The sequence below is a fragment of the Acomys minous genome (genome assembly GCF_964271855.1).
Source record: "Acomys minous genome assembly, chromosome: 3".
NCBI classification, from domain to species: Eukaryota; Metazoa; Chordata; class Mammalia; order Rodentia; family Muridae; genus Acomys; species Acomys minous.
In genome coordinates this window covers 126998377-127014267 of record NC_140485.1, presented here as the reverse complement: position 1 = coordinate 127014267, position 15891 = coordinate 126998377, and the positions used below count along the sequence as shown (strand labels likewise).

Genomic DNA, 15891 nt, shown 5'->3' with positions numbered 1-15891 from the left:
TATTCTCTGGGACAAATTCTCTAGGTGATTTTTTTAAGAGTAGCAAGACCCATGTTTAGTGAGGCTGAATGTGTTCAATGTGAAACAAAGGTATAGGATCTGCATAGGCTTGAACACTGGGGCAAGGGACTGTTGGGGCAACACTGTGTACTGTGTCTGAAAACCTGCAAGTGTGAGGCTCCCAAGGGTCCCTGGGTCTCCTGATCAGTGTTTAGAATACTGTCCCTCAACTCCTTGTTTTCATCTTGTCAGACTCTCAGAAGTTCCCAGTGACCTTCTCAATGCTTCTCTGACATCTCTTCTCTTGCCCTTGTCCACGTCCACCTTAGAGATGTGGTCATGAATTTTGTCCATGCCCATGCTCCTTGTGGTCTTCAAGTTCTTGTGTAGTTATGCACTTCTGGAGGAAGTCTGTGCACTTCCGGAGGAAAATCTGTCAGGAGCCTTTGAAATGCAACTCATCCTCTGCAGTGACACCTTGGATCTGGAGGGCCAAGGTGGGATCTTGGCTTCCTTGTTGGGTATTCTCTGTCAAGAAAAAAAAAAAGAGATAAATCCTAGAATCCAAAGACGTTGTGAGGCAGGCTGCATGTTGGATTTAATATTTTTAACTTCTAAAATATTTTAAGATATTTTAAGTTAAGTAGTATCTGTGTATTTATACTAATCTATATAATATCTATGTATATATGTAATATATGGCTCAACGTCTGAAACTATAAATTTGTCTTTAAAAAACATATTTCGTAGTAAAACAACTCAATTTGAGGCTTTTGATAACATTATTTTTTCAGTCAGTTTACTCCTAGAATTAGAAGTTTTCAAGAGGAAAGAAAATATGCTAAATTTAAAACACTAAAGGAAGAATGTTTTTATTGCTGTAATTAAATGTAATCAAAAAGTAGGACATTATGCACAGAGGTTGAGTGCTGATGCTGATTTAGTACTCATGAAACAAAGCATAGTCTATGATTTATGAATTAAGTAATTTCCTTTGATGAAAATGCTTTCTAGACAAATTGGAGATTTCTAGACAAATTGGAGAATATTTAAACATGAAGTTTAGAAGAATGTTATATAAAGAAAGCATAGACAGAAACTGATCTTTTTCTTGCAGTGTAGCCAAATTACTCTTTGTCAAAACACACACACACACACACACACACACACACACACACACACATATATATATATATATAAAATATATGGACATGACCATCCACCCTCCTGTTAACTAATTATTACTGGACCAGACTCAATATATATATCATAAATGATTCAGTTCTTACTCTAGTTCTCATTCACTTTAAATTTACTTTCAATCCACTAATAAAATTCAGTCACTGTTTGGGAAAAATGTTAAGATTGTAGTCTCCCTTCTGCCTTTCTTCTTACCTCCTTTCCTTCCTTCTTTTAGCCACTCGCTTCCTTTTCTCTGATATGGAGTCTTACTGTATAGTTTAGGTCATCCTGAAGTCATCCATGTAGCCCAGGCATGCCTTGACTAACGATCCTCCTGCTTCAATCTTCTTTTTTATTATTTATTTCAATGTTTTTCTTCACTCCAAACACTCTCACAAATTCATGGCCTCTTTTTTTATTAACTGCTGTTACACATGTATGTTTATGTATATCTTTATATACACATATATGCCTAAGTATAACTCACCCAATCTGTATATTGTTACCTGTATGTATGTTTTCTGGGCTGAATATTTGGTGTTTGTTAACTAATTGTTGCGCTCTTCCTTAGGGAAGCTTTTTTTTTTTTTAGCCGCCTATAGTTCTTCGTGTAGGGTTAAGGCCACATGGGCTTTCCCTCATCCATTTATTGTTGTTGTCCTTGTTCAGTTTATGTTTAAGCAGTACTGTTGGTGAGAGCTTATGGGCATAGTTCTGACATTACTAGAAAACACAATCTTACAGCAAACTCTCTGATCCTCCGACTTTTACAATCTTTTGCCCTTCCCATCCCCATCTGTAGCAATTCCTGGGCAGGAGGCACAGGAGGAGTTCTGTTGCAGATGTATCTGTTGGGACCGGGCTCTACAACTCTGCATTTGATTGGTTGAAGATTTCTGTAATTGTCTTCATATATTGCAAGAGGCATTACCCTGATGAAAAATGAGGACTTGTCTGTGGGTATAAGGACAAATATTTAGAATATAGATTGTTCTTATGCTGGTTTAGTGAAGGAGTGGTTGTAGGTTCTCTTCCAAGATCCATAACTTCCGTAGCCTTGGGTAGTTGGCTAGGTTTCAATGTAAAACATGGCGCGCGCACACACACACACACACACACACACACACACACACACACACACATACATACATACTGGTCATAGCTCCATCCCTCCTCTCTTCCCAGTCCCACCTTCCTGCTCTCTCCCCTCCCCCTCCTCTAGTTCTCAGAAAAAGGGATTCCCCCCTTCCCAGCCACCCCATCAAGTCACATCAAAACTGAGCATGTCCTCTTCCCCTATGTCCTGTCAAGGCAGTCCCACCAGGGGGAACTGATAAAAAAAACCCAGGATAATTTCCCCCTTGGGGATCAGATCTTAAGTCCAGTTAGAGAGTTATTGGTTACTGCTAAGGTACACATGCCACTAGTGTACGCTTAGAGTTATTGTGACATGCTGGTCACTGGTTTATAGATGTCATAGCTATGTAGGGCTATTTGTTGCTTTCCTTCTCTGAAAGCTTGCATGATACCTTCCAGTACAGTGAAAGCTAGCAGTCAGGTTCTTGAGTGCCAAGGACCACATCTGTGTCTGTAGCCCTGCAGCAGGGGTCTGTTACCACCCAAGACCAGGCAGACATCCCTGGCCTGGGGTGCTGCCTGTGGCCATATTGATAACTGAGGGCTGTACAGAACCTTCCTTCAACCCTCATTTGGGCATCATGGGAGAACTGACCCCAGGAGATCTGGCCTCACCTCTTCGCCAGCTTCATTCAGTACATGGAAAGTCAAGTCCCCTCACCTTGCTGAGGAAGACAGTAGAGCTTTCCCTGGTTGTGGGAGTTGTGGGTGAACCAGCCCAAGGGCATGAGTGTGGAAGAGCTGGCCATGCCACTCATCTGCCATGTGGCAGATGGACAAAGGAGAGATGCCTTCCTACCCCCTTGTCCCTTACCATGTGCAGCAAATAAGAGAGCTAGGCCCAGAGTCATGAGAGCAGAAGAGCTGGTCCTGCAGCATACCTGCTGCAGCTTTCAGGAGAACAGGCTCTGCACCTCCCCTAGGCAGCACAATAGAACTGATGGTAATGGTGGGGACAGTGAGAATCTGGTCCCTAGGGCATGGGCATGGGAGAGCTTGTCTGTCAAGCAGTGGCATGGACAAGGGAGAGATACTCTCCCCCCTTTTGGCCCTTGCCACCTATTCCAAGCTTGATAACTGGCCCCATGATCACAAGAGTGGGAGAGCTGTCCCTGTCCCTCACCGTCTACAACATTCTAGAGAGTGGGCCCTATACCTCACCTGGACAGAACACTAGAGCTGGCCCCAGTTCTGGGACTGCAAGTGAGTCAACCCCAAGGGTGTGAAAGCAGGAGAGCTGGCCCTGCCCCTAACCAAGTGTGGCACTGAATGAGCTAGCTGGGGCCAGTAATGGAGAGCTCAGCCTCATGGTGTGGTGCAGGAGAGTGGTGGGCTAACAATCTCAGATATCTCCCAGGCCCAAATCTAGAGTTTTGAGTTGATCGATCGAGCAGAACAGCTACCTCATCTATGAACTGCCGGAACACGTGAAGGGTCTTGCTCTGTTGATCCAAAGATGCAGGCTCTTCATGATACAGGGCAACAGAAGGATTAACTGAGAGGAGTCCTAGTGAGGATCCACTTTTGATAATGTAGTTGAAACCAGAGGCCTCAAGCCAATGTGTCATTGCAATGAGCATTTGCAAATAAAGAAGTGTGGACAGTGGGGTATACTGTGGGATACACTGTCATACACTACAGCCTCCACAACAAGATTGCTTTTTTTTTTTTTGGCTGGTAAGGTTGCAAGAGTAGAGGGTGGAAATGAGCTAATGGAGAGATAAGTGGGATTGGGGTGCATGATGTGAAATTCACAAAGTACCAATGAAAATGTTTTTAAAAAGATGAAATAAACCCTTTCCTTTTCCTGCTAAAATGTAACACAAATTTCCATATTTACCCTTATTTTTTAATTCTACATTTTGTTGTTCTCTATGTAAAACTCAAATGCCTTTGGAGAAGGAAAATGTAATATAAAGAACATTTTCTTTATGATTATACTAAAACACGCATTTTCCAGGTTTAGCACATTCCCTGGCTAATCTACTTCAATAAATCTAATTTTAAAAAGAACATATCTCCCAATTCCCATTATCTAAATATAAGTGTATAATAGATGTACTTGATATAAATTGGAGGATACTTACTCTGAGATAAAAGAGATCCTCTACTGACAGCTATAATTGTCATAGCTTGAAATACCTTGTCTTCTGCTGAAAGACAAGAGTTTCAATTATAGAGAAAAAAATTTTTAAATGTGACTCTATCCTATGGTGACAGTAAGATTTGACAAGTAGTACTTGCCTTTGGGCATTTCCTGATCTTGTTACATTTCTCTTTAGAAATGGCTCAAACAGCCTGTTGTACAGAGAAACCACTGGAGCAGACATCTGACTTCTGAGTTTGCCCTAAATGTCCATTACAGTGAACGCTTCTGAGGCTTGTTACAAAATAAAATAGAACTGCCTTAAAGTGTTTGTGTTGGCCACACTGTAAGGCAGCTTTCATTAAGTAATGTTAGAGCCTTCTAGAGACTGTTCAGGAGATTAGGCCAATGTCTTCAGTTGTTCCCATGATAAAAACATTGAGAGTTATTCTTGTTGACCTAGTGAATCAAAAGGAGGAGACTCAAAAGTAATGTTCACAGGGATGGATTTGTGGGTGCATTTTTAGGCTAAAGGGCATGGAATTTATGAGTTTAGTGTAACCTTTTAATCTGTTAAGAGTGTCAATGTGAGTAGGTTTCTAAAATGCTTTCCTTTGACAGAGTGTCTTTGTAATTAATGTGATTATGTGGCTGTGCTCGTCTCCCTATAAAAATACCCAGTGGCTTCCGTACAATGCCAAAAAGCAAAATAGAAAAATGACCTTCTAACTTTCAAAGGATTCTGTCTTTTAGAATGTTTTTCTACAAATTTACATTCAATGTGCATGCCAGGCCTTCATTTTCTGCCTATGTAAATGGGATTATTTGAATAGTGTTAAAAAAAAGTTCACTGGTGTGTGTGTGTGTGTGTGTGTGTGTGTATGTGTGTGTGTGTGTGTACAACTACACACATCAAGTTAAGAATATTTAATGTCTTATCGAACTGGAACTAAATGAAACTGAGGTATTTTTCCCAGGATCCAGTGGGTGAAAAGACAGTTTATGTCATAATGGCCTCTCTCTCAAGCCTAGGCAACACCTCTGTTTACTCTTAGCAATGGAGGGAAAGGCCTGTAACTCCACACGCAGATGAAGCGGAGTGGGAGTGGATTGGGAGGAGGGTGCTGTCCACTCTTCAGGGCAGTTGCTGTCTAAAGGCCAGTTGTGTGACAAAAACAACATGCCTGTGAGGAAGCAGGAGCAGACGGATCCCCAGTAGGCAGACAGGCATAAGAAAGTAGCTCTGGGGGACTGATGCACTTGGCACTAAAATGTTTAAGATGGCTGATGCCCTGTTACTCTCCTTCTGTGAAACAGAGACTTGGTTAGAGGTCTACTTCACACTCCTACTCCATGCTTGACGGGAACTGTTGGGACTTTCAACTCTCCCCGCAGAGAGTTCCTGTGGTAGAAACAAACAGCTTCCCTGTCTTTCTCTGCGTTACCTAATCCCCTGCCATAACCCAACCAGCGAATGAATCTCAGGACAAAAGGGAACTCATCCCATTTCCAGACATGTCACTCTCCCAACAAACCCACGGGTCAGGTGCAGACTCCAATCTTGGGTCCCCTTCCTTAATAGGAAGTTTGTCTCTGTGTGCTTTATTAAGTGTGGGCTCTCACATTTGACAAAATCTGACTGCGTGCAAAGACCTAGCTTTTCCCACCTTTTTATTTTTTAAACGTATTGAGGGTGGGGCAGCAGCGTTCCTGCAAGGCTGGACCATATCATCCTAAAGCCATCACCTCCCGGATCCTTAACATTGGTGGTGCTATGGAATGCTGTCTTCGCAGCAGAACATGGCCATTTTCCTCTTAAGAACAGACATGATTGCCTACAAGAGGCCTGCTGACATTCTTGTGGAAGAAAGGAACCGAGAGAGTTGCTATCTTCTCACCCCAGAATTCCAGCTATCATCCTTTCTGTGTATCTGAACCCCAACAGCTAGCTTGCATGTAATCCTTCCCAGCTGCACATAGATTTGAGAGGTGCTGGAGTTTATATGAGGGGAAAAGTCAACTGAAGGGAATTCTATCTACACAGTTTTCAGAGGCGCATCACGTACATGGGGTGGTGAGTTGGAGACAGGACGTTTTGTGATCCAGCTGATTGTGGTCATCCACACGGCCACAAATAAACCCTCATACCTGTTATTCTGCAAGTAAGCCTGAACAACTCATTGGCTCACCAACATATTAGATATTTTTCTATTGCTGTAATATAGCACCATGATCAAGACCAACTTATAGAAGAAAGACTTAACCTGGCATGCGGTTCCAGCAGTTTGTAGCACATGACAATGGAGTAGGTAGCAAGCAGGTGACTGAAACAGCAGGAGAGCTCATGTCTCCATCCACACCCATGAAGTGCACAGAGCACTGAGACTGCGTGAGATGTTTTTTGAAACCACAAAGCCTGACTTTAAGGAGTGGTATCTGCCCTCCCCACAACCAAGACCGAGTTCTCAGAGTAAAGGAGATATATTTGCCCCAGAGGGACAGAGGGCTGGGAATAAAAGACAAAGACAGGAGATAGAGGATGAGGGAGAAGTGGGAGGGAACACGGCAAAGGGAAGAAGGATTTTCATCTCCAAGGACAAAAGACCACCACTTGATAGAAAGGATGCAGAGTAGCACAAAGGAAAATGGTGGTTTATAAAGGTAGAAGGGGAAACCCCATGTTAGAATGAGATGTTTAATTTTAACTGCACATGTTAATTAGGTTCGCCAAATGGGGCTTTTGGTTGCTGGACTTCAACACTTTAATGGCTGGACCTTGGTAGTCAGTCGCAGGAGGAGGAAGTGGCCAAATAAGGGGAAAGACCTTGGTGGCTAGCTTTCTTTCGGAGTGTTAATCTAATGGGTGTTTTGTTTTGTTTTTGTTTTTGTTTGTTTTTGTTTTGTTTTTTAGCAAGGCAGAGGGGATGGGGAGAAGGACGAGCCCTACCAGAGCCGTGCTCGCCTTGCTTGCCACGCTCAAGGCGGCCAGAGTCCTTTCACTGACCTCTGTAACACACTTCATCCAAGAAGGCTACATGTCCTAACCCTCCATGTTGAGTCTGGGGTCACACAAAGGAAATCCCAAGGACACACTATAGTGGAGCAAGTTTATTTTCCAGGCAGCCAAGGATGCAGCTCCAAGCTTGGGAGTTGGAACCAGGATGCAGAACAAGATTGTTATGGTTTTGAGTTTGTTTATTGTTGTTTGTTTTTGTTTGTTTTAAAGCAAAATCCATAAGCAGGAAGGCATGTGTAGCAAGGGAGGGTAATCTTACCTGGTCTGGTCAATACCAAAGACTCTTTTTTTTTTTTTTTAAACAAGGCTAAGGTCAACAGGATATGATAAGGACCAGGAAGTCAGTGATGTGTAGAGTCAACGGGATGGGAAGCAACAATTATCTCTCTTGGAACTGGGGATATTGGCCTGTCCTTGACTGATGGGTGGTCCCATTGTTCTGATGGTTTTTATTGTTTTTCCCGAGAGCTGAAGGCCTGTGTGTTAAGATGGAGGACAGACCTGAGATGGAGTCAGGCTATCTAGTTCTTTCACTCCACCAACAGTTCCACAGAATAACCGAGCTTTTGCGGGCCACTATCATTCAAACTACCACAACCAAACTGGTCATAGATGAAATTGTTCCTTTAATTCACTCTTGGTGGCCAATATGGAGTTGAATAAATATTTGTTCACAGAGGAAAAGCTCAGACAGCGGCATGAGAGGAAGAGCAGGAGACTGAAGCATCAAGATTAACCTATGAGCATCTTCTTCATTCAGCCTTCTGGCCCTATGCATCTGAGTTTTGGGTGACTATTCAGGTAGCAAACTGTCTCTGTCATCTTTTCATTTGGAAAGCTACTAACCTGCACTCCCGCATGCTTAGGTAATCAAGTTTATTCCTTCCCAAGTCTCTGATGGAGTTGAAGACCAGGTAGCTTAGTTTTACAATTAAGCTTAGTTGTTTAGGAGTTAAGATGTTTTTAGGTCTAGATAGATGTTTTAAATTGATAATGGCAAGATGTGATGGGGATTGATTTACATTCAGAATTTTAGATGCACCAAGATAGGAAAGATGTCTTCTCCAAGGCTGTCAAGTATAAATAGCCAAAACATTAAGAATGTAACATTTATATATTACCTGATTGTGTCATGGTTCTTCTTGCTGTAGGTAGTTTATTATATATATGTTTAATAATATAAATGTATATGTAAAAAATTAAAATGCTTATTTAATTTTTAAGAAGTTGAAAAAAAGATTAACTTATGAATCAAAACAGGTACCAAAACCCTACAAGGTTCCTGACACTGAGGGTCAAGCATTAGGAGTGCTGGCCCTTTTGTCTCTGTCTCTAAGCTTGGATCCCTGGTGTAGGGTTTTCTCCTGGGTCTCAAGAGCCTGGAATGGAGCACAGTCTGAATCCAGACTCACTGCTGGGATACTAGGCACTTCCTCTTAATTCAATTTTCTTTTCTGGAGACGGACTCAAGCCTAAGTAGGCTGTGGCTAACATTCTGGGATTTCTCGTGTTTTTTCTGACCTCTATGTCTAGTTTAAAAATCATGACTTTCTCTCTTTGCCTCCCTTATCTTGGCAGCCTCTGAGATTTTCAGCTAGTCTCCCTGTTGTTATTCTTTCAAATTCTAATAAAATTTTCCACAAGCTTTTCTGCTGAACCTGTTTTTAAATGTTTTTATTAATGAGACTAAGAATTCCTAAAGAGAATCTTGATGCCCTTAGTAACAACCCAGCAAGTACTGATAGAGTAAAGAACGGTGAGCTAAATTGAATTGAGCTCAGCCCAAGGTTGCTTCCATATTTTGAATTCCTATGTAACAAACTACAACTGAACTTTGTATCTCACTAACTGAAAGCCTTGTTTAGGAATACACTTTTGTTTGGTTTGGTTAAGACAGAGCTTTTCTGTGTAACCTTGGCTGTACTGGAACTCACTTTATAGGTCAGTCTGGCTTCAAACTGACAAAGATTCTCCTGCCTCTGCCTCTCCAGTGCTAGGACTAAAGGCGTGCACCACCTCAGTTTTATAGCAAATAGTGCCGAGTCTCCCGTAGCTGCAGGATGCTAACTGATCAGAATTCATGCAGAAGAGGGGAAGGCAGAGCTCTAGCCCCTAAACTGTGTGCCTCACTCCAGTTAGTGTCCACAAACCCAGTTTGTGCACTGTACACCTCTTCTGAATTAAGAGTTACACTTTTTGTAAATTGCTCTTTGCTCAGAGTTTTAGGTTTAGATAAGAAAGAGCAAAACTATGAGTGGCATTTTAGATAGAAAATCTAGAGTCAAGCAGCAGTTTGTATAATAGAAGAGTCAAATGTGACTCCCCACTCTTTTATAAAAAGATAATTATGACAAAACTATAAATTGAAATAAAACAAGGCTTTGTAAATTTCCATATGATGGGAAAATTTATTCACTTTGAACAATTTGAATTTAAGGTCTCTTTAGGACTTCCGAGATGGAAAAGGTGGTTTGTATTTACTGTGTAGCAATTCCCTCTGAGTTGAAACATTTCATAGTGGAGTAAAGCTAATGAAAACGGAAGAAGTAAACAGCTCACCAGCTTCCGGAAGTTTCTGAAACCAACCAAATGCACAAGCACCGTCTCTCCCCAAGGTTGTATAAGCAGTAAGGACAGCTTGAGGAGATTAAGACCAGCCTACCTGCCTGGAAAAGACTCTTGAACACTCAGAGCTACTTTCAAGTTGAGCAGAGTCCCAGCCTTCCAGCTAATTAATGGGGTTAAGTTCTTAGAGGAGAGAGGGAGTGTTCAAGTGAAAAGGTGAGGGAATGGAGGTTTGGTTAATTTGGAAATGAAGATGCATTTTGAGAACTTGTTATGGAGAGGCACTCTTTATGGTATGTGTGTGTGTATGTGTGTGTGTGTGTGTGTGTTTGTAAGTATGTAAGGTTCCTTGTGTTAGTCAGTTGAGAATACATGACAAACTCTCTAATTAAGCACATGAGTGAGTTAAGTCTAATCTTTACTTACAAGGTAAATGGGGAGAAAAATGAAAGGCACTGTCTTAGTTGTGGTTACTATTGCTGCGATGAAACACCATGATCAAAAAAAAAAAGTAACTTGAGGATAAAGGTTTATTTGGCTTGTATATCCCAAGACATTGACCACTGAGGAAAGTTAAAACAGGAATTCAAATCATGAGCTCACACAGAGTCAGGCCCTTTTTGTTGAGGAAGAGGTCTCATGCCCCAATGTCATGTCTCCAAGTGAAATGAAAATAATAACTCTAACCTCTGAAGTCTGGATACACAAAAATATAGAAAATTTAAAAAAAGAAGTTAGGTCACATGCATACATAGCAAGTAATACCTTTAAGGGAAATATCCAACTGCTTGTATGACTGACTTACATGGAATGCCGATGCACTTCATTAAATGGAAAAGGACAATTAGGTACCATTTATTAACCTTTTAAAATAAACACAAGAAAAAATGCACAGTACTTTGATAATTGTTCAAAATTTATTTTCCAAGTCAAAGGTTTAATTTAAATGGTGGCCAGTTCTGTTCTGTGTTTCAGTGGTATAGAATATCTATTTTTAGAGACACAAATTAAGACTTACTTCTGACTGCATGGGTTTGTTTTTCACTGCTCTGACTAAGAAATAGAAGAAGTGAAAGTGCCATTTATTTGAACACACGAAACTGATTTAAGAGATGAAGCCAATACTTGCTCATTGAATAGCCTAAAACCTAATTGATCTGTTGGTAAAAGATCTGATGAACAAATTGCTGTTATCGGTGAGACAGTCTGACAAAGACTGACTAAAAACAGATGGGTCACACAGGTTATAGCTTGATTTCTTGTTACACAATATGTTTTTGAAAAGGAAGAATGTCTAGCCAAAAAAAATAAATCTAGCGTTTTAAAAAGCTTTATAAATTACTTCCATATCTTAGAAGTGAATATAAACTGCCTTATTTGCATTATTAATTGCATGGTTTTTGTTAGCTTGAGCTTTTTTAATAGCAATATTTTATAGTTATCAAACTAGTTGCCATTTTAAATGTCTTTGCACTATGTCAAAACTAGAAGATTTTATTTTTCCCCCCAGTCAATATTGTGGGTTCACCTGGATGTTTGTAAAATTGTTTCTTGGGAAATGACACATTCTAGGCATGGGCCTTGGCTTCTTCATAATTGTCCTCTAGGGTACATCTGAGAGTATTCAAACTAAAAGCTGCTCTGACATAGGCTTAGCCGGCAGAATCTGAAAAAAAAAAAATAAACATGAAGCCTGAAAAAAAAAAAAAACAAGTAGAAGAAAAAATGACCTAAACACATAGGAAAGACGCAAACCCTGGGGCTGCTGCTTGGAGTCTGATTGAAGAGCTGAGGTAATGAAAATGACTCTTCTTTTATTGGTCTCTACAGGGCGTGGTCATGTGGTAGGGAATCCTGCCTTTGAGTCTAAGGAGAAAGAGAAATAAGGGCTAATTGAATTGCCCTGACAATAGCTCTAGAAAACCCTCATAGTTCTTCCACATATAGCCATTTTAAAATACAGGTCCTTCATTTTTTTTGATGGTAATGAAGGGCACAATTTTAATTGTTCCTTATCTGGTCATTTCATTTATTAGTTCTTAATAATAAAAAAAAAACCAAAGGCCTAGCATTTAATTAAATTTGTATGAAGGACTTCCTACCACACAATGAGGCCATTGATTTTTCTCTCTACATGAAAAGTAAACTGGAGTGAGAACTGTGTTTTAGAGAAATGGGGTCTATGAAGACATCTTCACAGCTAAAGGCAATTTCTTTGGCGAGAATTTCCCATCCCTTCACTTCCAGGACTGTGATGGGGTTCAGAACATTATGAACCAAATAGCCTAAGCTGAACAACTTTGAGTCAACTTCAGAAGCAGCAATGTCTCCCCTATCTGTTGAAATTAATTACAAAGTCTTCCTGAGGAAGCTGCTGTCATTCGCCCTCAGGAGAAAAAAATCATATTTGCCCTTGAACTGAACCAACATGAGCAATCAGGCCTTGTTAAGTTTCCCCCAGTTTATGACCATTGGATCATCTTCTTCCACCCCATCCTGTGCCTCCAGAATTGCCCCCTCTTTATCAAGCCTGGCATAAAAATTCTCTTTTTTTATTTGTATCTTGAGATTTTTATTTTTCTATGAAAGCTCCTGTATCATACAAAACATATGTTAATAATTTTGTGTGGGCTTCCCCTTGCATGACACTGGAGTAGTAGCTGAGAACTTCCATCTTGATCCACAAGGAGGAGACGGAAAGAAGGAAACATTTGGAATGGGCTTTTGAAATCTCAATGCCCACCCCCAGCAGCAGCGGACCTCCTCTAATAAGGCCACACCTCCTAATCCTTCTCAAATGGTTCCACAATATATATATATATATTGTGGCTATTCTCATTCAAATCACTACCCTCTACTTCTTCATTCCCACAGACTTGCAGGCCTATCATAATGCAAATTTTGCAACCTGGAAAATAATAAAAGCAGCCCTAGTTCCAGAGAGACCTTCTGGGGAGATTGGACCTATCTCATCCTTTCTACGTAAATGCTATAGATAAAATTCTTTGGGGGAGCATTACAACCTGTGTATACTTCCCAGTTTCCTAAAAAGACACATAAAACTTTTGGGCAACACCCCAAACTTGACACTTGCTAGCCTCTCTTTACCCTTAAGTGTATGGCAGTCTTCTCAACCACCCCTGTCCATCCACAAAAATGGAGTGCTATCAAACTCTCCAAGTCCAAAGTCATGCCAATTTCAGGTTGATTTTAATGTGTATGTGTTTGACAGAGATAGAGATTCCCATATAGATAATAGATGGAAGATACATATAGAGAGACAGAGAGAGAGACAAAGAGAGAGACAGAGAGGAGAGAGAAAGAAAAGAAAAGAGAAGAGAAGAGAGAGAGAGAGAGAGAGAGAGAGAGAGAGAGAGAGAGAGAGAGAGAGCACGCAAGAGCGCACATGTAGGCACTCACAGATTTATGCCCATATGCTATGGCTTATATGTGGTCTGAGGACCTGTTCTTTCCTTTTACCAAAGCACTGGTGCTGAGAACTCTGTGGGACCCAGTTACGAACTCCATGAGGCCTTACTACCAGTCTGAAGTTTTTATCTTCTAGAATGAGGAAGACATTACACTTCTGCATCTAAGCATTGCATCTTTTTTTTCCCTTGGCAGATCTACATAAATAAATCTCTTGGGTTTTTAAAAGTAAGCTGAGAATCTAGGCTATTCTTGGAATTGGATCTCCTGAAGGCTACTGTTGATCACACGTGGTTGGTGTACTTGGGTAGCCTTGCATGTAATTGGTAGATTCCTGGAAAACTTTGGAAATGGAGACATTAGAGGGTAAAACTCAAACTGTAAGCAGGTATGAAAGATAATTACCACCAATATTCTGTAAGCCACTGCCCCACAATATTCATTCATCACTTCATTCTTAGATACCTATAGGCCTTATAAATTCTCCAGCTTATCTATAAAGAACATTTATATAACAATAAAACTAACTTACATTTAATGGGACTTACAGAGGAGAAGACATTATTTAATGCTTAAATAACAGAAGCAAATGTCATAGAAGTTATGTGGTTTCATGGGAAGGCTATTGTGTGCTACACAGTGAGCATCCTTTTTATTTTCATTTTTGGGAGATGTCTTGGGAAAGCAAAGGCAAGGCCATGTGTTACATTTGCCACATTTAACTGGAAGTTTATTGACACTTTTCAGAATCTAGCTCTCATGGAGATATAGTGTGGTCATTTTGTGTCTTGTCACCAGGACACCTATCTAGCCAGCTAAAGTAAATTATTGATAACTTTCTGAGTACACCAGAAAATGCCAAGATCTCCTGCCTTAGCTTTCCTCACTTTTTTTACTTGACTGCCTAGTAAGGAATATAAATGTCACTCTCTTTTAGTTTTTCTTGACTCTTCCTTCCAGAAACCCTGAACTTAGAGTCTAGAATTTTCTTGTTTCAATGCCTACCTGTCTACCAATGGAAACCATTTTATGCCTCAGATTCTATAATGCCAAGCTCAAGGTTCCATATGTCCTTTAGAACTTAAAAAAATAAATTTAAGAAATGAATATAAACAGGTATCAGAGAACCTCTCCACACTATAATAATTTATATACTTTTACAAATTTATGTACTGGGAAATCAATATGTTTCCTCCCCCATGGGACTTGAAGACTGGTGTAGTGAAAGTTTTGATGTTTTTAAAACTCGGTTAAGTCAGGTGAACATATTTTTGTTTTGGTCCCAGATGTGGCATCTGAACTGCTTCAGATTATCCACAGCAGCTACCTATAGTGTATCTCATGCTCTGGCAGGGGCATGACTTGCGCCATCTGCAGATAGTTTACAATTCTGGGCACTCTTGAGAGGTTATAAATAGGAGAGCCCCAAGAGGGCCATGGCGGTTGCTGCTCTCCCTGCTGGTGTCCACTAATGCTACTGGTTCATCGTGCTGCTGTGTTTGCTGGACTGCTGGACTTCTGGATATCCTGACTATGAAGATTGGACTTGCCTCAAGGAACTACATTCTTAAAGAGCAGGAAGGAGTCTAAGGAGACATACACTGCCCTTTCCCGTCTACCATTCTTTGTCCCCTACCTAGTGTTGGGGTCCTGGAAGGGATTAGGGTGTGTAAGGGTTGGAAGGGAGCTAGCAGTATAAGAACTCCAATGACAGAGATTTTAAAATACACACTAACAGACTGGGGCTCTACTAGGTAAGTTACAGGGACAAGGCCTGAACCTGTGTGTGGCAGAGGCATGTGGTTAATCGGGAGATCTTGGTTACAACTCTGACTTTGAGGACCAGCTGTAAGAAGATACTCCTTCTTAGCTTTCATTTTTCTTATCTTCAAATCAGAGTTCAATTTGATTTATCCGGTCTCTCCTAAAGACTGAGAGTCTACAAACTTGACTTTTACAACTTTCTGAAATAAATTTATATGCTACTAAAAAACACCATTTAGATGCTCATGATTTCTCTATTTAAGATCATAACATAAATTACATGTTAATGGATATTAAATAGAAGTTATTGTAATATATTTATTTTTGTATGCAAATTAAAAAAATAACTTGCAACTTGCAAAACAGAAGAGAAGATGCATATACATGTACATATATATCCAACTTTGTCCGAGGGTTGAGTTCTTATTTCTTCTAGGGAATCTTTTATCAGAGTTCTACAGTTTGCTCTTCCTTAATAAATTATGTCTGGTGTGCCTAATTATATGGGCGGAGGAAAGTTGGGCATATTGCATCCTGACCATAGTTTTCCTCTTCTTCATAGGAAGAACTAGACTAAGTTCCGGTCACAAAACCTGCTCTGAAATTTGTCAAAACTCTGGTTCACAGGTCCCTTCTAAAAAATGCACTCAAGTAAATGCAAGTATTGAAAGATCCCAGTAAATAAAACTCCAATTCACCCATGCTTGCTGTT

General features: G+C 40.4%; 1 long non-coding RNA gene across 1 annotated transcript in view; it reads right to left on the bottom strand.

The window, feature by feature from the left end:
* Positions 1–398: 398 nt before the first annotated feature.
* Positions 399–15891, bottom strand: part of LOC311594887 — a 438778-nt gene continuing 423285 nt past the window's right edge. Inside the window, exon 3 of the long non-coding RNA XR_014778240.1 lies at positions 399–528. This is a non-coding gene — a long non-coding RNA (uncharacterized lncRNA). The remainder of the gene's footprint in view (positions 529–15891) is intronic.